The sequence below is a fragment of the Mytilus galloprovincialis genome, chromosome 1, assembly GCF_965363235.1.
Source record: "Mytilus galloprovincialis chromosome 1, xbMytGall1.hap1.1, whole genome shotgun sequence".
NCBI classification, from domain to species: domain Eukaryota; kingdom Metazoa; phylum Mollusca; class Bivalvia; order Mytilida; family Mytilidae; genus Mytilus; species Mytilus galloprovincialis.
The window spans coordinates 84,552,750-84,578,930 of NC_134838.1; the positions used below are offsets into that span (position 1 = coordinate 84,552,750).

A 26,181-nucleotide genomic window follows, 5' to 3' on the forward strand; every position below is an offset into this window, starting at 1 on the left:
GACTGTTAACGGTTTTAATATATAGAATTATATTATGGATTGATCCATAGCATACAAGCAATCAAAATAGATCAGTGCAATACCATCTATATTAATTGTGTAATCAAGAAACTAAAAATAAAAGTTGATTTCAAATTTAGAAACACATCAACTTTTCTCAATTATACAATCTGGAAATAAATCAGCATCCCTACGTTAAGTTACTAGGAATACATTAATGTTGGTAGGAAAATATGTACTTTTCATTACTTGATAATAAAGGAAGATTGTGATATGATGCTACCTTAATTATGATGTTAAGATATGTGAAACCCTTTAAAGTTCTTCGTATCCTCCAAACTATTCAGTATTTAAATGAAAAATAAACACAAGTTTATTGTTTCATAATCTTCTATCCAGCCCATCTAATTGTCTAATCTTGTAGGTTATTGGCAATGTAATTGCATCAATCTTCCATCAATTTATCATCAGGCACAAACAAGTAAGTCAACGCGAGAAACGAAATCAGCAATTGAAAGAACTCTTCGCCATCAATTAATCAGCTGTTTTGAAAACATTTCAAATCTGCAACTATGATTGATAGTAAACAGCTCCACTTTAACTTATCTACAGTGTGTTGGTAGACTGGCAGGCGAAAGGCAGTGATAACACGACAAATCTGTTTCTTAAAAATACAAGAAAAACACAGCTTTTAGAGGTTATTAAAAAGGTACAACATACATTACGTAATGTAAGTAAAATTCTTATTATTTATTCTGTGGTAAAATATATTCATTTTTCTTTTAAGCATGCTTTGCTAGGGCAATAATGGCAGGCAGTGACACTTTTTTCTATTGAAAAATTGAGTAAACCACCGTTATTCAAGATACTATTTCAAAAATTGACATAGTAGATTTCATTCAACAGATTAAAAATCGATCATGTTGAATGGTCAACAGTTTTATGCACAGATTAAAACCACAATTAAGAAAATAAATTTATTTTTATGGAAAACTTTTTACAAGAGTCTTTCCTATTATATTGTTTTATAACCTCTTAAGACATCTGGTCTCGTTTACTTACATCGATATGTAGAAAATGGAAAACATTCATCATACTTTTAAATATTATGATTTTTATGATCAAATCGCTGAAAGATCTCCCTCTAAATTATTGAAAATAATTTAGATCCATCCATCCGGGTAAATGCCTTCAAGTTTTATCTAATACGTATACCTCTCATTGTCCTGAATTGTACATGTGTTACTGACCAGTCATCAGAATAGTGAAACTAATACCCAAAGTAAACCGTAGCAATACCGGTGACCATATGGTTGTTTTATATCATTAAAACGGAAATTTATGTATTAACAACATATATGTATAGAGTAGAAATAAGGATTTGATGATTTTTAGAAGGAGTTTCACCGGTTTTATGTACTTTCTACAAAAATCTATTTTGAAAGAATTATATCAGTAAAATTACAGATGATAAAAGAGACAAATGCATTATTTTTTCGATTTTCTAATATAGCTCAACGAGCGAAGATTATAAGCAAATTTGTAGCAATATCTGTGACATAGCCCATTTACTGTTTCTTGACCTTCACAAAAAATTTGTAAAGTATCACATTTTAGAACTTGATCTTTGACACCATATAATTTTCCATTGACACTGTTTCCGGAGAGCACCGATGCAAATCCAAATCTATAAATAAAGCCAAATACATATTGCGCTTGAAATAGTATAATGACAATTCTATATTCTGTTTAATTTCAGATTATTGATAAAAACAATATTGTATATCATCGATTCACATGTACCCTGTGTTTAAGAAGGACACATATTTTTGGTGGTTTCAATCCGTAAAAGGAATTGTTTTTGTTGGCTTCCATAGTTTCACTGTTAGCTTACTTTTTTTCCATTAACATAACAAGCTGAGTACATACAAAATCAAACTCTGACTGATGTTATAGATCGTATGATTATAGGAGGTCGAATTATTGTCTTCAAAGACAATAATGGAAATGCAAATTTAAAAGGTTATGATGACAAAACTGAACAAATGCAAATTGATTGGCTATCTCGACCTATTATCAGGTTTCACTGTTTTCCTAAAAGAAAAAAAACCAACGAAGATTTGTTTCAACATTTCTTATAAAGCATTTATCTTATAGTCACATTTATCAAAATCAACATTAGGAATGCTCACGTTACAAGTTTACTTTTAAGTACAGTATTCAAGTTGATGTATATTCCACCATTTTCTACATTTGAAAATGCCTTTTAATTTCCAAGTCAGGAATATGACAGTTGTTGTCCATTCGTTTGATCATTTGATTCTGCCATTTGACTAGAGACTTTTCGTTTTGAATTTTCCTCGGAGTTCAGTATTTTTGTGATTTTACTGTATACTTTATCTATGTGTCTATGCTATACTGGTCAGCTTTGTACTTTCGTTTAATTTCAATGTTTTCTCGAAAAGTCGATATCATCCCAAATTTGTACCACTTCAGTAACTGTTTATCGCGATACAAATCATTAAATGTGAAATTTAATACGTTTGAGCGTATATATAGAATACTCCAATATATTATTAAACGACTGTAGAGACACGTTTGGTACTGAAATATATATTTATTTGACAATGAACAGGGTAGGATGATAACATTATGACCAAATTGTTCCCTGTGAACTTATTTTTGCCATTGAACTTCATATCCATTGATGATCTGATACTAATCATGTACTTTGTTGTAGTTAATAATCAATTATTTCCAGATTTAGGTTATTTTTGGTTTGTCGTCTAATTATTAATGCCTTTTCGGTAAATCAGATGATCAACCCAGTTTACTAAGTCCTAATTAAACTTATTTCATATCAAAATAGATCCTTACATAAAAGTCACGGTTATTAGTATGATTTATATTTAAAATCACCTGCTCCCAGTAAGATTCAGATGTAAATGAAGGAAAAAAGACAAATGATGTCGCTTCTTTGTTTATAGATTTAGTTTTATCAAATAATTGTTATCGATTCTTTATACAAGAATGGAAAACAACAAACTGTAGACGAAGAAGACATCTGTATGCAATTCTTGTTATCAATTTATTTTTCATTAAATTTGACACTAAAATATTTATGATTGTAATTGTTTCGTGCTTCAGAAAATTCTGGATGTCAAACCAACATTTATAAATAAATATCATGATTGTATTGATATCTAAAAAAGAACTTTTTGATCATACTATAAGGTATGTTTGTTATCCATCATATATCAACATTAACAGCGTTATCTTTTATATATCCGACTGATTAACTCCGTCAACAATGCAGAAATTTTCATGACTTTTTCATTTATAGTCGAGTTTTGCAGTAAATGTGCAATGATCTCTGAAAGATGTTGACTAAACAAGGAATCACTGAACGCCAAACAATGCCGTGTGATGATCATTAGTTGTTAACATAATGTTTACAAAAGTATGTTTATAAGTAAGATACAAATCGTGCTATCTTAAAAGATTCTGCATATTACAAAACTTTTTGTTTTAAAACTGACATCCTCATGATGCTTAAATGTTTATTTATGGCACCCTCAACGGAGTTGGGGTGACATATTGTTATTCTACAATACTTTTTTTTATGGCACCCTCAACGGAGTTGGGGTGACATACTGTTATTCTACGTTTCTTTTTATGTCACCCTGACGGAGGTCGGGTGACATATTGTTATTGTACGATTCTTTTTTTTATTATTATTATTCCACACTTTTTTGTCCAGACTATTTCTCAGAATAGGATGGACCAATTGTTATGGAACTATGCCAAAATATTAATGACCATGTGCAGAAGTGCAGTCGAGTGTTGGCATATCCAACATGGCTGCCGTTGTCATGGAAACAGAAAGAATGTGAAAAATCGGAAAGTCTCTCAAATTGTATGGGACTTTGTGAAAATGTTCTTTGGCATGTGAGGATCTGCCATCCATCTTCGGAATTTCCAAAATGGCCGCTGTTGCCATGGAAACAGTACAAATGTTAAAATTTTCAAAATGTTGAAAACTTCCAGAAAATTAGCAGAATGATGTATTGTTAAGTAAATATGTTATTCAATGTTAAAAAAATCAAAATGGCTGCCACTTAGTGGCAATTGGGGGACCAGGGTGACATCCGCTATTGCTTGCAATGGCAATTCTAGTTTTTCTTATTATTTTTCTTGCACAAATTTTGTCCGCGCGAGTTCTTGAAATCCAATGGACCAATGTTGATGGAACTCTTCTATAATGAGAACCCCCATGTGAAGTTGTGCACCTTGCTATGGAATGGTAAAAAATGGCCGCCGTTTCCATGGAAACAGCACAAATGCGAAAAAAATCAAAGTGTTCCAAACTGGCAGAAACTCCTCAGGAATGGTAACTGGCATGTGCTGATTTGCAGTTTGACTTTGGAATTTTCAAAATGGCTGCCGTTACCATGGAAACGGCTAAAATATCAAAAATTCTAACTCTTTCGTTATAAGATCCATCTGGATGAAATTTTATGAAAATGTTCTACAGTATGCCAAGATGTCAAGACAATATTTGGATAGTTCAAAATGGCCGCCGTTGTCATGGAAACTGGGGCCAAGTTTTGCATTGACCCTATGGAAAAATGCATAAAATGAGCATATTCTCAGAGAGTAATGCACCAAAGTAAATGAAACTGTATTGATATATAACATGACATGTGGCAATGAGATGTCTGCTTTTAGAATTTTGGAATTATCTACTGTAACCATGGCTGCAGCACAAATGTTCAAAATTTCCAAAAAAAAAATTAAGTGCTGCAAACTGGATGAAACTTTACAGGAATAGTGACTGACATGTGCGGAGTTGCATTTTGAAGTTGGAATTTCCAAAATGGCCGCCGTAACCATGGAAACAGCAAAATTGTCCAAAATTTCAATATGCCCCAAACTTAATGAAATTTTGCAAAAATGATAACTAGCAGGTGTAGATGCACTCTTTGACTTTGGAATTTCCAAAATGGCTGCCGCTCGCCTGGCAATGGGGGGGGGACGAGGGTGCCATCCGTTATTGCTAGCAATTACAAATCTAGTTCTTCTTATTATTTTTCTTCCACACATTTTATCCGTGCGAGTTCTTGGAATCCAATGGACCAATGTTGATGGTACTCTACTACAATGAGGACCCCATATAAAGTTGTGCACCTTGCTATGGAATGGTGAGAAATGGCCGCCGTTTCCATGGAAACTATAGAAATATGAAAAAATCAGTTTTTGATTTTGGTGAATTTTTACGATAAGCTTAAACTTAGAATCATTATATTTTAATACAATGTAGGTGCCCACTATATACTGGTTTTGGTATGATTTTGGCAATCATTTGATCTACTATGTTGCCATGGAAACTACACCAAAAATTTCAAAAATTATCAAAGTGCTTCAAATTTAATGAAACTCCATAGTAACGACGAGCAACTCTTGTAGATGCGAAATTTTGCGTAGGAATTTAGAAGATGTCTGCCGTTACCATGGAAACAATGCAAAAAGGTCAAAATTCTACCAAAAACATTAAAGGTTTGATGCATTTTCCTTAAGAGTATTTCACCAAAGTCAATGAAACTGTATTGATATATAACATGACATGTGGCAATGAGATGTCTCTTTTAGAATTTTTGAATTATCTACTGTAACCATGGAAACAGCAAAAGTGTGCAAAATTCCAAAATAATCAAAATGCTGCACACTGGATAAACCTTTACAGAAATGGTAACTGGCATGGGCAGAGTTGTATTTTGAAGTTGGAATTTTGAAAATGGCCACCGTAACCATGGAAACAGCAAAAATGTCAAAAATTTCAAAATGCTCCAAGCTTAATGAAACTTTACAAAAATTATGATTCGCATGTGTAGAAGCACTCTTTGACAGGAATGTTCTAAATAGCTGCCGGTCGCCTGGCAATGGGGGAAGGGTGCCATCCGCTATTGCTTGCAATGGCAAATCTAGTTTCTATTATTATCGAATTTTATGCGATGCGGAGTTTTATCAACAGACAGTCGGAATGTATAAGGGAATCAATTGTGCTCGTCTACAATCCAGCCTGGTCTCTTATTCATACTCATTCAACGTCTTCTGATGTAGATGTTAAATAGCATTGCAATACTTATATATCCAACATAACTACATTATTGTATACTGTAATACTGTTACGTAGTGTTGTCATTTTAACAATATTTTTTATACATTTTCATATAGGCAGGAGGTTTTGCTAGGCATACAACCAGGTTCAAACCCCATTTTTATACGACCGCAAAAATTGAAAATTTGTTGGTCGTATATTGGTATGATGTTGGCGTCGTCGTCTGCGTCGTCGTCGTCGTCGTCCGAATACTTTTAGTTTTCGCACTCTAACTTTAGTAAATGTGAATAGAAATCTATTAGATTTTAACACAAGGTTTATTACCACAAAAGGAAGGTTGGGATTGATTTTTGAAGTTTTGGTCCCAACATTTTAGGAATTAGGGGCCAAAAAGGGCCCAAATAGGCATTTTCTTGGTTTTCGCCCTATAACTTATGTTTAAGTAAATAGAAATCTATGAAATTTTGACACAAGGTTTATGACCACAAAAGGAAGGTTGGGATTGATTTTGGGAGTTGAGGTCCGAACTGTTTAGGAATTAGGGGCCAAAAAGGGGCCCAAATAAGCATTTTTCTTGGTTTTCGCACCATAACTTTAGAATAAGTAAATAGAAATCTATGAAATTAAACACAAGGTTTATGACCATAAAAGGAAGGTTGGGATTGATTTTGGAAGTTTTGGTCCCAACAGTTTAAGAATAAGGGGCCCAAAGGGTCCAAAATTAAACTTTGTTTGATTTCATCAAAAATTGAATAATTGGGGTTCCTTGATATGCCCAATCTAACTGTGTATGTAGATTCTTAATTTTTGGTCCCGTTTTAAAATTGGTCTACATTAAGGTCCAAAGGGTCCAAAATTAAACTTAGTTTGATTTTAACAAAAATTGAATCCTTGGGGTTCTTTGATATGCTGAATTTAAAAATGTACTTAAATTTTTGATTATTGGCCCAGTTTTCAAGTTGGTCCAAATCGGGGTCCAAAATTAAACTTTGTTTGATTTCATCAAAAATTGAATAATTGGGGTTCTTTGATATGCCAAATCTAACTGTGTATGTAGATTCTTAATTTTTGGTCCCGTTTTCAAATTGGTCTACATTAAAGTCCAAAGGGTCCAAAATTAAACTAAGTTTGATTTTAACAAAAAAAGAATTCTTGGGCTTCTTTGATATGCTGAATCTAAACATGTACTTAGATTTTTTATTATGGGCCTAGTTTTCAAGTTGGTCCAAATCAGGATCCAAAATTATTATATTAAGTATTGTGCAGCAAGAAATTTTCAATTGGACAGTATTCAGCAATAGCAAGAAATCTTCAATTGCACAGTATTGTGCAATAGCAAGAAATTTTCAATTGCACAATATTGCGCAATAGCAAGAATCTTCAATTGCACAATATTGTGCAATAGCAAATATTTTCAATTGCACAGTATTGCCCAATAGCAAGAAATATCTAATTGCACAATATTGTGCAATAGCAAGAAATTTTCATATATTCAATTGGAGTTATCTTTCTTTGTCCAGAATAGTAGTTGAATCAACTTAAATCATTGCTTTATACAATATACAATGTATATTCACTTTTACTACCAACTGATAAATTAAAACAATCTTTACCATTCAGTGATAACAAGCACTTTTTTACATTTTAATATGTATTTAAATGAGTAGTTATTGTTGCAAACGCCATTAGAAATTTGAATTGAGATCAGTTTTGGAATAAGGGAAAGGGGGATGTGAAAAAAAAATTGGGGGGGGGGGGGGGTTCAATTGTTTTCATTTCAGATTTCATAAATAAAAAGAAAATTTCTTCAAACATTTCTTTGAGAGGATTAATATTCAACAGCATAGTGAATTGCTCAAAGGATAAACAATTTTTAAGTTCATTAGACCACATTCATTATGTGTCAGAAACCTATGCTGTGTCAACTATTTAATCACAATCCAAATTTAGAGCTGAATCCAGCTTGAATGTTGTGTCCATACTTGCCCCAACCGTTCAGGGTTCAACCTCTGTGGTCGTATAAAGCTGCGCCCTGCGGAGCATCTGGTTTTCTTAAAATTTCATCATTTAGTCTGAAATATTGCAGTTGATATCAAATAGTTCGTTTCTATGTATGGCGTTTCTTTTTGTTGCACTTCAGTGTTTCTGTTGTTCCTTTGTTTTCCTCTTATAGTAGATGTGCTTCATTCGGTTTTAGTTTGTAACCTCGATTTGTTTTTTCTCAATCGATTTATGTTTGAATATCGGTATACTATTGTTGCATTTTATTTATACCATTATTAGATTCCAGAAATTGTGAAGATAGGTTGAGAACTTTACAACAAAAATTATGGTTTTTGATTTCTCAATGTGAGGACTCAACTCTTATGTTATCAATAAACCGAGCGTAAGTGAGGTGTAAAATGCTGACAAAATAAATGCCTATCCATGATGAATTGAGCATTTGAGATCATTACATGATAGAACTATTACATAGGAAAATTAAACTTGTTTTCTTCAAGGTGTACATATAAATGATAAATGATTTGGAAATCATCTTTATACATATTTACGTACACCAATGCAATTTCGTAGACTCTTATGGCAATTCTGTAATATATTGCCAAGTTGTCGTAGCAGTATTCACATCCTTAAAAGAAATCCAAAATGAGACTGGTTACCGATTTTTTTCCGGATCTCGATCTCGACTATTTTCCTGTTTCTTGTTTACAAAAATAATGTCGATTGAGAATAACATACTTCTCTGATAAGTTGGGAAATACTTTAACATAATTAAAATGGGTAAAATAAATTAGACAAATATGTAAATGCAAGCAACTTGTGCATATAGTTGAATCACCTAAGTGCAATTAACTTGAAAGTTTATAAAATAATGGGGTTTACTAACGTGACAAAAAATACTTTATATACGCCTTCTAAACGAGTTTTTTTTTTCTAGCGACATTAGGGTCTAAAAGCATTTTGTAATAAATAATTTATTTTGAGACAAATTGCATATTGCAATTAAGTTATCGGTAGGGAAAACAGTAGATCATCTAAGTTAACGTACGAAAAAAAAAACATAAGTGTACAGAGACTTGATTTTACTGTTTGACCTAGTTCTTAGTCGTAGTTTTATTGTTTTGTTTTCGAGCGACAGTTTTACAAATATTTACTCATATCCGTACTAACAATATTCCATTCTGTTGAGCTTTATATGCCTTTTTTTTTATCATGTGAGAGGTTTAGGTAGCTATAAAACTAGGTTTAGTCCACCATTTTCTACATAAGGAAATGTTATACCAAGTCAGGCTTACTAGAGATGTTTGCCATTCGTTGATGTGTTTGGAGCTTTTTATTTTGTCATTTGATAAAGTGTTTTCCTTTTTGAATATTCTTTAAAGTTCGGTATTTTCGCTATTTATATAGTGTGTAGTATGTTGTCAAAGTATCTATTATTGCAACACTGTACTTTTTGTAGATACATTCTTATTTACTTCGGACTGTCTAATGGCAATTATTGCATTCATCTTCTGAACGAAAACAAACAATACATTATAAATATGTAATTAGAAGTTTAACTTAAAATTGTTAAAAAAGAGATTGTGTTAATTTTGAAATCTGTGACATGTATACGTACCCTCACTGTCTATATAACCATGTGTGTGAATTATCTCAGTCAGCCTTAGGATATACTTTATATATGCAAAATAAACATAAAAATATACAAAAGATTCGCAGGGTATTGAGGATAGATAGTTAGTAAACAAACTCACTGTTACTTTCATTATTTTTGCATCTGACTGGCCAGGTGAATAATATTTAAATCCTCATCATACTAAAAATTATTTGCTTTTCCGATAAAGTAAGAAAAAAGCATATTCTGTACAAAGTTTAACATAGTTCCCCATGGGATTCATACCACATATATATTATTTTCATATCTGAATAAAGTTTGATTCAGCACGTCGATTTAGTTTTATTCAGCATACGTTTAGGAATGGCACATCGCGTGCTTGAATCACTCTTTTAATGCAAATGTGTTATTCTGGACAACTAGTACTCTGCCATTGGGATTTTAGGCTTCAATAACATGTAGAAAACGTCATTGCTTTTAATAAATTAAGGACGATTGACGCACTTTGAGATATAAAGTTTTCACGCACAATACTTTTCTTACACTTCGATAATGATATATCTTGTCATTTGTATCGTTAAATATTATTTTTACTGCATAAATATTCCACAGTCAGAAAAAAATCATGTCTCTAAGGGCGAAGAAGTGTTGCATAATTTGTGTATAATCGCTAAGGGTAGGAGGTCCATTTGGAAAAATACTTAACAGACCAAAAATAACCACAGCCTGATCGTTAAAGATCATTAATTAGTCTACAATTCTATGTTTCCTTGAAGTTTCTATAAGCTATCTGTCAGTGTAACCTAGAACTTAATATGATTTAGCTTTTAATAATCTTACAATAACTTAACGATATGAAGGACCATATCATATTTATCGTGTTATAAATCGCATGACAAAAATCATTTAGATGATTTAGATCATACCAGTATTAGAATAATTATCGGTTATATTTTTACAGGAAATTTCCTTCAAATTTGTACAGGTTAAGGTATAGTTTTTAAAAGTATTATTTAAAATGAAAATTGAATATAAAACTAAAGAGTAAACATGATACTTCTTGGGGAAATATTCCAGATTAAAAAGATGAAAGTTTTATGAAAATTTTATACAAAGAAATATAATGCATGACTTATGTCTAGATATTGTTAACCTGCACATCTGAAAATTTGATAAATAAAGTGATCACGGAACATGGGTTGTCTAAAAAAAAAATGTGTATACTATTACATTAAACATTAGTAATCCGTTCTGATTCTGAAAAGAAAGCACTACTGAAGTGTGTGACTTGCAATATTTAAAACTGTTCAATATTCAACGAGCATTGGATCAAAATTTAAAAAAAACTCTCATCCAAACTTTTTTTTAGTTAAAACATGCACACTATACCTTAAAAAGCTGCATGTGTGTTCTATGTTAAAACTCATTATATAAACAGAATAAAAAAAAATCAGAAGGTTTGATAAATTATATAAAGATCACTGAGTAAGATAGTATTGTGATATTGTAAAGTAATACAAACTAAGGCAATATGTGATTCAGACATTTCATAGTGTTGAAAACCACAATGACTTATTCCCTTGGTTTTTACTAGTCATAACCACAATGGATTGTTTCCTTGGTTTTTACAGTCATTAACGCCTGCAAACGATATATTGTGAAGTTTTTGGCACTACTGTATCAATATAAACAATTTGTACAAAACATGAGTGAATCTATTTTTGAAATAACTAAAGATCAATAAAACATTTACTTGTCCAGTTTTATAAATTATAGTTCTATATTTTATTTTTTCATTAAAATTTCAATTTTGTCTTAATTATATTAAATGCAATATATATACATATTTCAAAATTTATCTGTGACAACAGATAATATATTCTGCTTAGGCAGCAACCATTTGATTTTCTGGGGGGGGCTATGGTTTTTTTTTCTGGACAAATTTTTTTTTTCGCCTGCGGCGAAAAACAATCTATTTTTTTCGCGACAAGTCGAATACAATTTTTTTCTTTCAATTTTAGCATTACATATAGTGGCAACTGAGGGTGAAACAAACAATTTTTTTTTCTCAGAATCAAAAACAAATTATTTTTTTCTCCAAAAACTGGAAACAAACTTTTTTTTCCAAAAAAAACCATAGCCCCCCCCCCCCCCCCCAGAAAATCAAATGGTTGCTGCCTTAACAAAGTGTGGTTATTTGGTGATCGGAATACAGTGTGTGCTAAACATATCATATTAAAGGAATCGGATAAACGTACTCACTATGTTCTATTACTGAATAATACAAAATTTGGTGACTTAGTTGAACGCATCTATTCCATTGAACTTGAAATATCTTGACTTGCATCTAGCAGTTGATATTGAGGGTCGGTTAAAAACAAAAGTTTTTGAGAAAAAAGATGAGTCTAGCTTCCCAATTTTGTGAATTTTTCATTTCTATAAAGCAACATTCAAGCAGCGCCTGATAATTGAGAACATATCTCCAAGTTGATATGATATTCCTTGGCTTGTATTTCCTATCGTGATTTCCTTGATAGAAAGTTGCTGCTCACAAGAAAGCTATTATACCAAGAGTTCAAAGTGGTTACATTTGCAATCAATCCTTCGTAAGTTATACAGACGCCATCGTGAGTTGGTTAACAGTTATGGAATATCCGTTTCACAGATATGTTCCTTATGACGTAACTACAATCCCGGCCCCGTATGTTGCCTACCGTATTAGACGTATTACGTACTTACATGAGCAACACAATGGTTGTCATAGTTGGAGCAGGATATTCTTACCCTCCTAGAGCACGTGCGATCCTCCCCCCCCCAATTTTTGGTGGGGTTAGTCTTTAGTTTTTATACGACCGCAAAAATTTTAATTTTTCGTCGTATATTGCTATCACGTTGGCGTCGTCGTCCTGCGTCTTCTTGCGTCGTCGTCGTCGTCGTCGTCGTCCGAATACTTTTAGTTTTCGCACTCTAACTTTAGTAAAAGTGAATAGAAATCTATGAAATTTTAACACAAGGTTTATGACCACAAAAGGAAGGTTGGAATTGATTTTGGAAGTTTTGGTCCCAATATTTTAGGAATTAGGGGCCAAAAAGGGCCCAAATGAGCATTTTCTTGGTTTTCGCACTATAACTTTAGTTTAAGTAAATAGAAATCTATGAAATTTTGACACAAGGTTTATGACCACAAAAGAAAGGTTGGGATTGATTTTGGGAGTTTTGGTTCCAACAGTTTAGGAGTTAGGGGCCAAAAAAGGGCCCAAATAAGCATTATTCTTGGTTTTCGTACAATAACTTTAGTATAAGTAAATAGAAATCAATGAAATTTAAACACAAGGTTTATGAACACAAAAGGAAGGTTGGGATTGATTTTGGGAGTTTTGGTCCCAACAGTTTAGGAATTAGGGGCCAAAAAGGGGCCCAAATAAGCATTATTCTTGGTTTTCGCACCATAACTTTAGTATAAGTAAATAGTAATCTATGAAATTTAAACACAAGGTTAATGACCATAAAAGGAAGGTTGGGTTTGATTTTGGGAGGTTTGGTCCCAACAGTTTAGGAATAAGGGGCCCAAAGGGTCCAAAATTGAACTTTGTTTGATTTCATCAAAAATTGAATAATTGGGGTTCTTTGATATGCCGAATCTAACTGTGTATGTAGATTCTTAATTTTTGGTCCCGTTTTCAAATTGGTCTACATTAAGGTCCAAAGGGTCCAAAATTAAACTTAGTTTGATTTTAACAAAAATTGAATCCTTGGGGTTCTTTGATATGCTGAATCTAAAAATGTACTTAGATTTTTGATTATTGGCCCAGTTTTCAAGTTGGTCCAAATCGGGTCCAAAATTAAACTTTGTTTGATTTCAGCAAAAATTGAATAATTGGGGTTCTTTGATATGCCAAATCTAACTGTGTATGTAGATTCTTAATTTTTGGTCCCGTTTTCAAATTGGTCTACATTAAAGTCCAAAGGGTCCAAAATTAAACTAAGTTTGATTTTAACAAAAATTGAATTCTTGGGCTTTTTTGATATGCTGAATCTAAACATATACTTAGATTTTTTATTATGGGCCCAGTTTTCAAGTTGGTTTAAATCAGGATCCAAAATTATTATATTAAGTATTCAGCAATAGAAAGAAATCTTCAAGTGCAATAGCAAATATTTTCAGTTGCACAGTATTGCGCAATAGCAAGAAATATCTAATTGCACAATATTGTGCAATAGCAAGAAATTTTCAATTGGAGTTATCTTTCTTTGTCCAGAATAGTAGTTGAATCAACTTAAATCAGTTTTATACAATATACAATGTATATTCACTTTTACTACCAACTGATAAATTAAAACAATCTTTACCATTCAGTGATAACAAGCACTTTATTTTACATTTTAATATTTTATGATGTATTTAAATGAGTAGTTATTGTTGCAAACTCCATTAGGAATTTGAATTGAGATCAGTTTTAGAAAAAGGGAAAGGGGGATGTGAAAAATTTTTTTCTCATTTCAGATTTCATAAATAAAAAGAAAATTTCTTCAAACATTTTTTTGAGAGGATTAATATTCAACAGCATAGTGAATTGCTCAAAGACAAAAAAAAATATTTTAAGTTCATTAGACCACATTCATTCTGTGTCAGAAACCTATGCTGTGTCAACTATTTAATCACAATCCAAATTTAGAGCTGAATCCAGCTTAAATGTTTTGTCCATACTTGCCCCAACTGTTCAGGGTTCAATCTCTGCGGTCGTATATAGCTGCGCCCTGCGGAGCATCTGGTCTATATAGTGTTTTGTGTACTATTGTTTTATCTAAAGGTCTTTTTCTATATTAGCTATGACGTTGCCAGTTTATTTTTGACTTATGCGTTTGGATGTCCCTCTTATATTTTCGTCATTTGTTATACAAAAAAAAAACGTACATGTATGGTACTGAATCGGGGTGCGTTTTTCTTTTTATAACAATCTTCAGGTGAGCTTGGCTCCACCAAATTCAATAAGATCTTATACAGCCAAATGTTCATTGATGCTTACTTTTTGTACTCGGTACTCGCGTTTTATAACTTAATATTTGATACTCGACAAAAAAAGTAATCCTCATTGATTAAAACATACCAAAAAGTTGCGTTCCGAACTCTAGCCTATATTGGGTTTTTTTGTAAATTTAAAATTCTTCGTCAGAGTTAATGTTAATCTAACCATTCGGTTCCAGTACTTAACATCTTTCAATCCTTTATGGGTGAATTGAAGATACATAAATAAAATACAAAAAATAAGAAAGCAATAAATGAGGTTGTTAAATTTGATATATGCCTTTTGTGCTTCTTTATTTGTTAATATTTGTTCTATTTTATTGTGATTAAGATTATAACGCATAGTTGAATTCTGTACCCGTAATTTGGACTTTTTCACCCATTATATCTGGTTGTTTTATTCACGCATCAGTGTCAATTTAATGGTAATTGACGCGACTGTCATACAAGTGACAAAGTTAGCTCTATAAAACCAAGTTCAATCCACCATTTTCTACATAAGAAATTGCCTGTATATGTACCAAGTCATGAATATGACAGTTGTTATCCATTCGTTTGATGTGTGTAAGCTTTTGATTTTGCCATTAGAATATGGACTATCCGTTTTGAATTTTCCTCGGAGTTCAGTATTTCTGTGATTTTACTTTTTACTTAAATAAATAAATAAGAGCCGTGAGTTTATAAAGCTATAAATGTATGGGTATTTTATATACATCCATGATATTATGGTTTATCTTTAAATAGCTTGAAAGCTTAATTAGTTGGTTAAAAAATGAATTAGATTTGGGAACAAGCCAAGTCTATATAAGCTCTTAATACCATAGTGATTTAAAAGGAGATAGGATAAATTGTGATAAATGCAAAAATAACGTATGATATGTATTAAAACTTTATCTATCTTAAAAATAACTTGCAACTCTATAACTTTGCATACCCCCGCAGTAGCGGAGGGGCATTAGGTTTTACCCTTGTCCGTCTGCACGTACGTCCATAGTCCAAAAAATGTTTTCAATTAGTTAACTTCTAAAATGCCTCAACTAAAATTTATGGAACTTATATATATCACAAGGCCTAAAACAATAAAACACAGATCAAGTTTGACTTTTGTGGCCTCACTTTTGCCGTTCTACATTTATGCTCCTTTTATAAAATGGAATAATTGCCAAATTTTTCGTTTTAGTTCTCTAACTTCAGATTAACTAAACCAAATGATATGGGACTTATACACAATGCTTAGTACCACAAAGTACACATTTTAAGTTTTGGTGGCGTCACTGTTCCACTTAAGGGTTATCATCCTTTACAAATAAAAAAAAAATGCTGAATTTTTAGTTTCTGTTCTTTAACTTTCATTTTGCACCAAACAAATGTTAGAAGATTTATGAATAATGCTTATTACCACAAAACATTTTTTAGTAACTTCGCTTTTACAGTTCTTGAGTTATGTCCCTTCATAATGTGGGCATCATTGTGTCAAATGGACATATTCCCAATTCATATTTTGTTGAAATTTCTTCTTTTTGTGTTACAGGTTTCTAAGTGGCTTTTTGTATGTTTTTGAAAAGTGCTTTCAGTAATTAATTGTTACACTTTTGATCCTACACATGTTTCCACTTGAAGAACTATATGTCAGCGTAAACTTATAAACAATAATAGCTATGTGATGTTAATTACTCAGTATATTATTACTGCTTGACTTTGCCACGAAATTTGCTAGTTTAGCACATTCTCTTAACTATAATGACATACACATTTGTCTTCAATTGCTTTTTAACTACATACATTGTAGTATATATAATATATATATAGCCCTTCATGGGAATATATATATTAATCAGTTATGTCATTTGAATTTAGTTCATAAACCGACTTTTGTTCAAAGATGTTCAAAAGCATTAAGGTTGCTTTGACTTTAAGGCTGTGCAAGTCTGGAGAACTTGATGTGAATGTCTAAAGTTGAAGCTTAGTGTTCTATGCATGGTGTTTCTGTCAGTTCTTTGATAGTATTTATTCAAATTAATTCATAAGCTCTTGGCATGGTATAGGCACTTATCTCGATATTGCTTATTAAGACCATAAACTGTCCTCCAGATGCGTGGTTCTCTTTTTTAAATAGTTGTTTGATTGCTATTTCTTTGACGTATTCCCGACGTCTTATCTTATTTCAATTTTATTTGACATCTAATTATATTTCCTATAAAAGACAGCATCATCCCATGAAAAAAATCCGAAACTGTTTGCAATTTGCACGTCTGGATATAAATACATTGGCGTAGTGTTACAAAGTGAATGTTTTGTTCTCCCGTCGATTAATCACCATGTTAAAAGGTCACGCAAAGTTTAATTCGCTTCAGATAATCAGGCGAACTTTTGTACATACTGACTTTTATTGTTCCGTTTACAACGGTTTATTTACATCAAACGTATATGTATAAAGACGATATGAGTTTACCACAGAATAGTCTGACTATACATATCCCAATTTTAATCTTAATGAGTTTGTAACAGAATAGTCTGGCTATACATATCCCAATTTTAATCTTAATGCGTTGCACTAGAGTTATTTCACTTTGATATCATGTTAGATAATGCACAAGCAATTTCATTCAAATGCATTAAATTCTAAACAATAATAATAAAAAAAATAACATCTCAGACGTAAAAGAACTACTTTCAAAAGTGCAAAATACTCATGAAGAGCGAAAGAATTGTACTTTTTGGATGACTGACATACGTTTTCTCAAAAATGGTATATTTGCTGAAAAGGAATACGTCTTGTTTATTTAAATGAATACTCGTTAAAAAAAAAATCGTTTCCGTTCTCTTAATTACTTAAGTTTGCCTCAACCAAACGTTCTAAAACTTATATACAATGCTTATTACAACAAAACACAAATGAAGATTGAAATTTTTTCTTGCGTTACTTTTACCGTTCTTGAGTTATATCTCATTACAAATTTGGGGGAAATTGCTGAAATTTTTTTGTAGGGACATTATCTGTGTCCCCCATTTATTTTATGATATATTATAACACAAAACAACTAAGAGATGTAAATCTAAACCTGGTTTGTTTTAGAAAAAAAAACGTAATCGATATAATAATAATAATTACTTTATTCAGAAGCAATACAGCTTATAGAATATACAATTTTACAATATTTTTTTTGAATGCATCAGTGAAATATAAATACAATAATTATACACAATACATGTATGGCGGAGAATGAAAATAAATTCATATGATAAATAATTAATACAACTACATATTACGATTTTTTTTCAATATTAAACAAACATTTACCTAAATTATTAAGTTCTTTCACATTGTGAACTGATAACAACTGTATACGTTTAAAAGTGGATGGATATTGCCAATAATATTTCTTAATGTATAGTTTTCTTACATCACTATATCTATTACATTCTACAATAACATGGTATTCATCTTCTATCATATTGTTATTGCACATAGTACATAATCTGTTTTCTCTATCTACATTGTAATATCTGCCTGTTTCTATATTGAGGCTATGGGCGGAGATACGATATTTACATATAAAAGGTTTATATATTTGATTAACAGGTCTATCTAAATAAAATTGCAGTATATCTGTGTCATATATATATCTATAAAGAATACATTTTGATGAATTATTAAAAAAAGCATTAACATCAGCAATAAAGGTATATTTCATTCTTTGTTTTAACTCATGTATGAATATATCAACATTATTTACACTTTGTTTTAGCCATACATCATGAAAACCATATCTACATAAAATATCTTTGACTGAACATGCCCAATTCGATTTGTCATTGGGTTTTTTAAATGAACTCTCCAACATATCTTCATAACATGCTTTAAGTATACAGTTATCAGTATTTAATAATTTGAACCAAAACTGAATCAGTCTTCTTTGTCTTTCATAATACATTGGATAACGTCCTAATTCACAGTAAACCATGTTATTAACAGCAGTTTTTCTAACCTTTAAAATTATTTTTAAAAAATATAAATGTACTTTCTCTAAATCATCAGCTTTATGATTACCCCACACTTCACAGCTATAATTAAGTATACTAGATACATAAGTATCAAATAAGGACAGTAACGTTTCACTGTTATAATATTTATCTACAATTTTACTACATAAAGCAAAAACAGCTTTTCTTCCTTGATTGGCTAACACGTTTTGTGTATGTAAAAAACTGCCATTATAATTAAAAAGAATACCCAAATATACAAAACTGTCACATATATCTATTTGGTTGTTTTTCAAAAACCATTTTTTTTGACTTTTTACACTACCTCTATTTCTAAACACGACCACTTTAGTTTTAGACATATCAATATATAAACCATATTCCTCTGCAGAAGAGTTTACAGCATTTATCATATTTTGTAGATCATCTTTGTTCTCACTAAATAAAACAGTGTCGTCTGCATACATAAGTAAAAATAAATTTAAGGATTTCAATTCATATGACTGACAGCCATTACTGATTAGCTCTACTTCCATATCATTGACATACAACGAGTATAATAAAGGGGATAAAGATTCCCCTTGCATAAAGCCAGTATTACATTTAAAAAAATCTGAAATTTTTCCATTACACTTTATACTAGTTTTCAATCTAGAATACATAGATTTAATTACAGTAAGAAGTTTACCAGTAACGCCACATCTAACTAATCTCAACCACAATTTTATATGAAAAACACTATCAAACGCTTTAATATAGTCGATGAAACATCAATATAAGCGTTTACCTTTTCTTAATGACTTAGAAATCAAGGAATGAAGACAGAAGATGGCATCAGAAGTGCCGTATCCAGGACGGAATCCAAATTGTGCATCTGTCAGAGTGTTGTTAATCTTGCACAATGTTATAAGTCTTGAATTAATCAACGACGTAAATAGTTTTCCTAAATGTGACACCAACGAAATACCTCTGTAGTTTCCAGGATCGTCAGGATTTCCTTTCTTAAAAATTGGAATTAAAATACATTTCACCCATATTTCAGGAAAATTCCCAGAACATAAAATATTGTTGAACAGTTTGCAAAGTACAGGTTTCAATAAAGTTTTATCAAACAGTATATACTCATTCATTATATCATCATAACCAGTCGACTTGTCTCTTTTTAATTTTCTGATGCACGAATCAAGTTCTTTTTTCTGTAAACGGAAGATCTAGTTCCTCAAAAACTGTTTCCGGAGTATCACTTGTTCCAACATTCACTTCGGGAGGTTTAGACATAAGTTTTTTAACATGTTCCTCGAATTGGTCCAATGAAATGTTATTTATAACTCGCTTTTTACGTTTTTTAAAATTCTTATAGAAACGTTTCGGATTTTTCTTCCTTAGTGACAACAGCATATTTCCTCGTTGGTTCTTATAATGTCTTTTAAGTCTTGTTTCACAGCACTTATACTTTTGCTTTGAAAGGTTAAAGTTAATTCTGTTTTCATCCGAGCGGTATTTGTTGAAACTGTCTAATGCATTTTGATATTGTATATATAATGTTTTGCATTCATCAGTAAACCAAGGGTTGTCTGCATTAGATTTATGAATTTTATCGCCATTTTCACAAGATTCACAATGTTCTTTGAATGTTACTTCAGATTTCGTATACTGTTCATATATATCAGTTAAAAGATTATTAAGTATTTCAATCTACACACGTATCTATATCGATGTTTTCGTCAAAATTTACCAGTAGATCATCAAACTTTTGTGTGTTGAGTATCAATTTACTTCTGATATCATCTTCTGACCCTTAATTCATTTCAGTTAAATACATTGAACTTAGTTTTATTACAATGACATTTACCGTAAGACTGATTATTACCCTTAAGGTACAATTCAACTACTATTGGAGCATGACATGAATACATGTATTGAATGGTTCAACATAAAACAATTTTAAACATTTAAACATTTCACTTTGTGTAAACAATAAATAATCAATAACGCTACTACCGTTTTTATTATTAAATGTTATTTTTCTACTGTCTGTTCCAAATCTGCCGTTACATATACGTAGACCGGATGACTGGCATGACTGCAATATACGCTGACCAAAACTATTTGGAGGTTTAATGTCTTCAGATTTTCTATTACAAATATAACTATCATTTACATAGTCAATAAAAGAAATACTGTTTATCAGTTCTTTATCCAATGCATCATTAACTATATTGTCCGCTTTTAGACCTACTCGTCCATTCAAGTCGCCTATCACAGCCACAGTTCCTAATGTACTATAATGTTCAATATTTTCTTGCAGTATATCAAAAACATCTATATCACATTTACGGTAAAATACATTTTTATCAGGCGGCATATAAATAGCACAAACATACAAATCTAAATCATTTAAGGTGGTACCCAACACCTTTACTAAAATTAATTTGGCTCGTTTAATTTTCTAAAAATTTTGACAAAGTATTTACTATGACCCTTTGACAAAAATATAAAAATTTCAAAAAATTTGAACCAATCGTTTAATCAGAAAAATTACACTGGTTATATAGCAGTTTGACAAACACTTATTTTGATCATTGAAAAGCTTAATACTCCCTTAACAACACAACGTAATTAAAACGTTTTGCTGATTTTACAGAGTTATCTCCCTGTAGTGTTAGGTACCACCTTAAACATATATTTTTGTCAATTTTTAACCAGATCATACTATCTGCACAACATTCCAATAAAGTAGTATTAAGGGAGTTAACCATTTCTTATAAAAAATAACTACACCTCCTCCTTTACATTTTTCTCTATGCACAATTTTTTTTTCGTAGCCTTTCATTTCAAATTCATCGGGACATTTAAGCCAGCATTCATTTAGACACAATATATCATATTTATTTACTAAATTCAAGAAATTTCTATCTGATAATTTCCGGATCAACCCTTTTGATATGTTCCAAGAGCAAATTTTCAAGGAACCACTATTTTTAGCACAATCATTCTCCGCTACCTCCTATTCCTTCCATACAGTGGAGATCACTTCTAAACTCTCATTAGAACTGTCAGGAGAACTGTCATAGAACTGTTCTAACCTGTCCTAGAACAGTTCTACCTAGAACAGTTCTACCCTAGAACTGTTCTAAGTAAAACTGTCAGAACCAGTTCTAGGTAGAACTGACTAAATCAGTTATAGGTAGAACTGTCAGGATCAGTTCTAGGGTAGAACTGTCTAAATCAGTTCTAGGTAGAACTGTCCAAATCAGTTCTAACCGTAGAACTGTCAGCAGAACTGACTAAATCAGTCAGGACTGTAGAACAGTTCTAAACTGACGTCACTGCAGTAAGGGTACTTTAGAATTTAGAAGAAATAAATCACTTCCAATTACTTTGCTATATAATAGCAGATTTTCTATATTTCTTTCTGATCATACGTTACATGTACAAATATCGAAGTGAATAGGAGGTTATCCAACTCATCGGAGAAATATTTTTATAAGATTGCATAGGAAACATCATTGTTTACGTTTCTTCGTTCCCCGTTTTTAACAGTCTCTTCATACATGTCATAAATATATCACAAGGACTCGGTTAGCAGATTAAAATTTTGTAAATCAATGTTTTTGATTTATTTTTTATTATTTCCTGTCTATTTCCATTACTATATTAACGTATTTAACGTTGCCATCACTATTTCTTTGTTTTCTGGCAATGTGCAGTTTACTATCCATATCCATATACTGAAAAAACCTAAAGGAATCTAAGTCGCCATCTTGAATTGCCTTCCCTACTTTAGATAAAAAATAATTAAAAATATTAATAAATTACTATATACCTTACAACGGCCCTCATTTTCTTCCAAAATTATTCTTCTATCACATTCATATTTTGATTTGTGGATTAACAGAACCCTTACGCAGTTTCAGTTGCATTCGTGTCAGAATATTCAAATTTCCCGGCGAAAGCAACGTATCATTCGGAAACTTCCGGGTTGTTTGCCTTCTTCCATTTGTCTTCAAATTATATTAACAGTATACTATTCCAAGAAGAGAACTTCCCATACATGTACTTTTTATTTTAAGGTTTATGTACCCTTCTGTCGCCATTTTTGTACGAATTTTTCAAACCTCAATTGTATCAAAACTAAAGATATAATAAATAATAGAGATAGGCCATTTAGTATATGTTCCAAGGGGAAACTTGATGCAAAGCATTATTTTTTACTGTTTCATTGCATTTGATAGAAAAAGAGGACTTTGTGGCAAATAAATCAAGATTTTCATAGAAAATCCTCAGCCTTTAATACAGAGATTTTTGTTATAAAATTTGAAACATAAATGACTCACTTAATTTTCTATGATGTGCTAGTGTTTATTTTTTACAAAAAGTTGTAAGTAACCTGTAAATTCCAAAACACCTCGTGCTGAGTCACTAAAGTCGAGCGCACCCTAAAAGGTGTACTTGATTTTGGCCATATTTATACTTGTCTTAACTATAAACTTGTTTTAAGGAAATCAATGCTAGCACTGCATGCAATAATCATATATCTATCAGTCATCAAATTGCCAAATATGAGAGTACAAGGATAAAGGCTGTGGATTTTCTATAAAAATCTTGATTTATTTGCCACAAAGTCCTCTTTTTCTATTAAATGCAATGGAACAGTAAAAAATACTGCTTTGCATCAAGTTTCCCCTTGGAATATGTACAAAATGGCCTATCTCTATTATTCATTATATCTGTAGTTTTGATACAATTGAAGTTTGAAAAGTTCGTACAAAAATGGCTACAGAAGGGTACATAAACCTTAAAATAAAGTATATGAATCAGTCATGTGAGTGTTGGATGATGCCGTAAAATAGTTTTGTTTAAAAAAAAAACATCACAAACTAACTGACTTAAAAAGTCACTTAAGTGACGGTTCATTATTATGGATACAGAGAGAAAATAAGGGTGTGCTAAATTTTTAGATATGGTATAAATACACCTTACCGCTATTTGTCTGCCATTACTGGATATCGCACTGCAGGTTCCCGTAAAAATTTGACATCATAAAACAAAATATCTGACGCCACAATGGAAAAGTGATTGTTGTATGCTTCAAAAGTTCAAGAGGCCGGGTCAGCCAGGATTAGCAATATAGGTGTATTGTGTTCCAAAGTTGGTGTCATTTTTATCATACGATCCGTCCTGACATAGAAATATTATTGGTTTACAATGAGGCCATATATATTTACATGATAAGTGTAAATAAGTTCAGTTTTGGTTGATATGGTCAAATAATTTTGTTAAAACGACTCAGTCTGATACATGTATATCGAAACTACTGAAATTTGTTTACAATTCAATATTTTGAATAAAAAGAGGACTTGCAGAAAATTGCTGGTACTCTAAATTGATGTGAAATTTTTTTTTAGCCAATATGTTACAATATTGCTGTCATTTGAATTATACAATCCATCGTGATATGTAACTACATGTATAAGTGATTTACTATGCGGATATATATATATATATATTAATATATATATATATATATATATATATATATATATATATATATATATATATATATATATATACAACTCGTCTAAACATCAACCCAACAATGTTAGATCTGTAAATTTGCTTTCGCAAATTTTTGGTTCTTCCCTATATATATATATATATATATAATAAAAACTATAACACAAATTCCCATACGTTTCGGCCATTACGGCCTTCTTCATTGGAATAAATTACAACATTGAAACAACAATTACATCGCTTGGATACATTACGTTATAATAACTTCTATGACGTTCATTTGCCGCGTTTTTCGTTTTTTTAATATAAATGTATTTATTATCGTTCATACATTGTGTTGAGTCCTTCAGGTTCTAAAGTTTTTAATTTTTTCATCCAAAAGGCTTCTTTAGTTTTTCTGTAAATTTCTGTCCCAAATACTCTCTCTATGGCGGTAACTTTCAAATTTGTCATTGAATGATTGTTCTGAATGAAATGGTTGGCTACTGGATCTTCTGTTTTTTTTTGTGCGTATTTTTGAAAAGTTCAATAGCATTCGTTGATATAGTGTATCACCCGTTTGTCCTACATATATAACTTTTTCACATTTTGTACAATTAATCGCATATATCACGCCTACGGTTTTACAATTTATTTGTCCCTGAATGGTATATTCTTTGCCGGTGTTGTCACAAAATACCTTGGTTTCATTTATATGTGAGCATAATGCACAATTTTTACCACATGGTCCACATCCATTAGTTTGTTTATAAAATAGTAAATTATGCTTTTTGTGCACTAAGATGTCTTTCATGTTGTTATCGCGTTTAAATATATATATAAAAGTCTATAAAAACGACCAACCAGCAAATTTACTATGTACCGGATCGTCTAGAATAGGCGATACTATGCAGATAAGGAAAAAATTATATCAGTCTAAAGATTTGCACAACGGTACTGATATAAGATGTTATAATACGAAAATGTTGTTATTAAATCGTGCTGACATTTTATAACAACAATGATTTAATAACAACATTTTCGTATTATAACATCTTATATCAGTACCGTTGTGCAAATCTTTAGACTGATATATATATATATATATATATATATATATATATATATATATATATATATATATATATATATATAGCTGATCTGTTACAATAACATCTTCATGCCTTATATATCATGTACTGTAGTACGCCGCTAGATAAAAACTGACGAGGAAAGGTAACACACGGCCAGCGAAAGCTCTTTTTTTGAGAGCCCAGGTGGTCGTGTGGTCTAGCGGGACGGCTGCAGTGCAGGCGATTTGGTGTCACGATATCACAGTAGCATGGGTTCGAATCCCGGCGAGGGAAGAACCAAAAATTTGCGAAAGCAAATTTACAAATCTAACATTGTTGGGTTGATGTTTAGACGAGTTGTATATACATTATGTACACAGCCATGTATCACCATCATTGATGGTGATCCGATGGATACATCTGTTGTAGAGTTGTCACTGACTCAGACGTACTGATAAATATAATTATTTTCTGTGACTGTATATTACATTAATTTGTAGGATCCTTTACTATAGATAATTTAGCTGATCTGTTACAATAACATCTTCATGCCTTATATATCATGTACTGTAGTACGCCGCTAGATAAAAACTGACGAGGAAAGGTAACACACGGCCAGCGAAAGCTCTTTTTTTGAGAGCCCAGGTGGTCGTGTGGTCTAGTGGGACGGCTGCAGTGCAGGCGATTTGGTGTCACGATATCACAGTTGCATGGGTTCGAATCCCGGCGAGGGAAGAACCAAAAATTTGCGAAAGCAAATTTACAGATCTAACATTGTTGGGTTGATGTTTAGACGAGTTGTATATATATATATATATATTAAGATTTACATTATAAAGTGTAAATATGGTCAGTTTTGGTTGATGCT

General features: G+C 31.5%; 1 protein-coding gene across 2 annotated transcripts in view; it reads left to right on the forward strand.

Moving 5' to 3' along the window:
• The first annotated feature begins 550 nt into the window (after window positions 1–550).
• The window catches only part of LOC143042502 (sex peptide receptor-related protein 2-like), a 61,594-nt gene continuing 35,963 nt past the window's right edge, over window positions 551–26,181 (forward strand). The window contains exon 1 of one of the 2 annotated variants that reach the window (XM_076214854.1): window positions 551–730. The gene's annotated coding sequence lies outside the window, so the exon portion shown is untranslated. The remainder of the gene's footprint in view (window positions 731–26,181) is intronic. The other variant, XM_076214834.1, reaches the window with a different exon arrangement.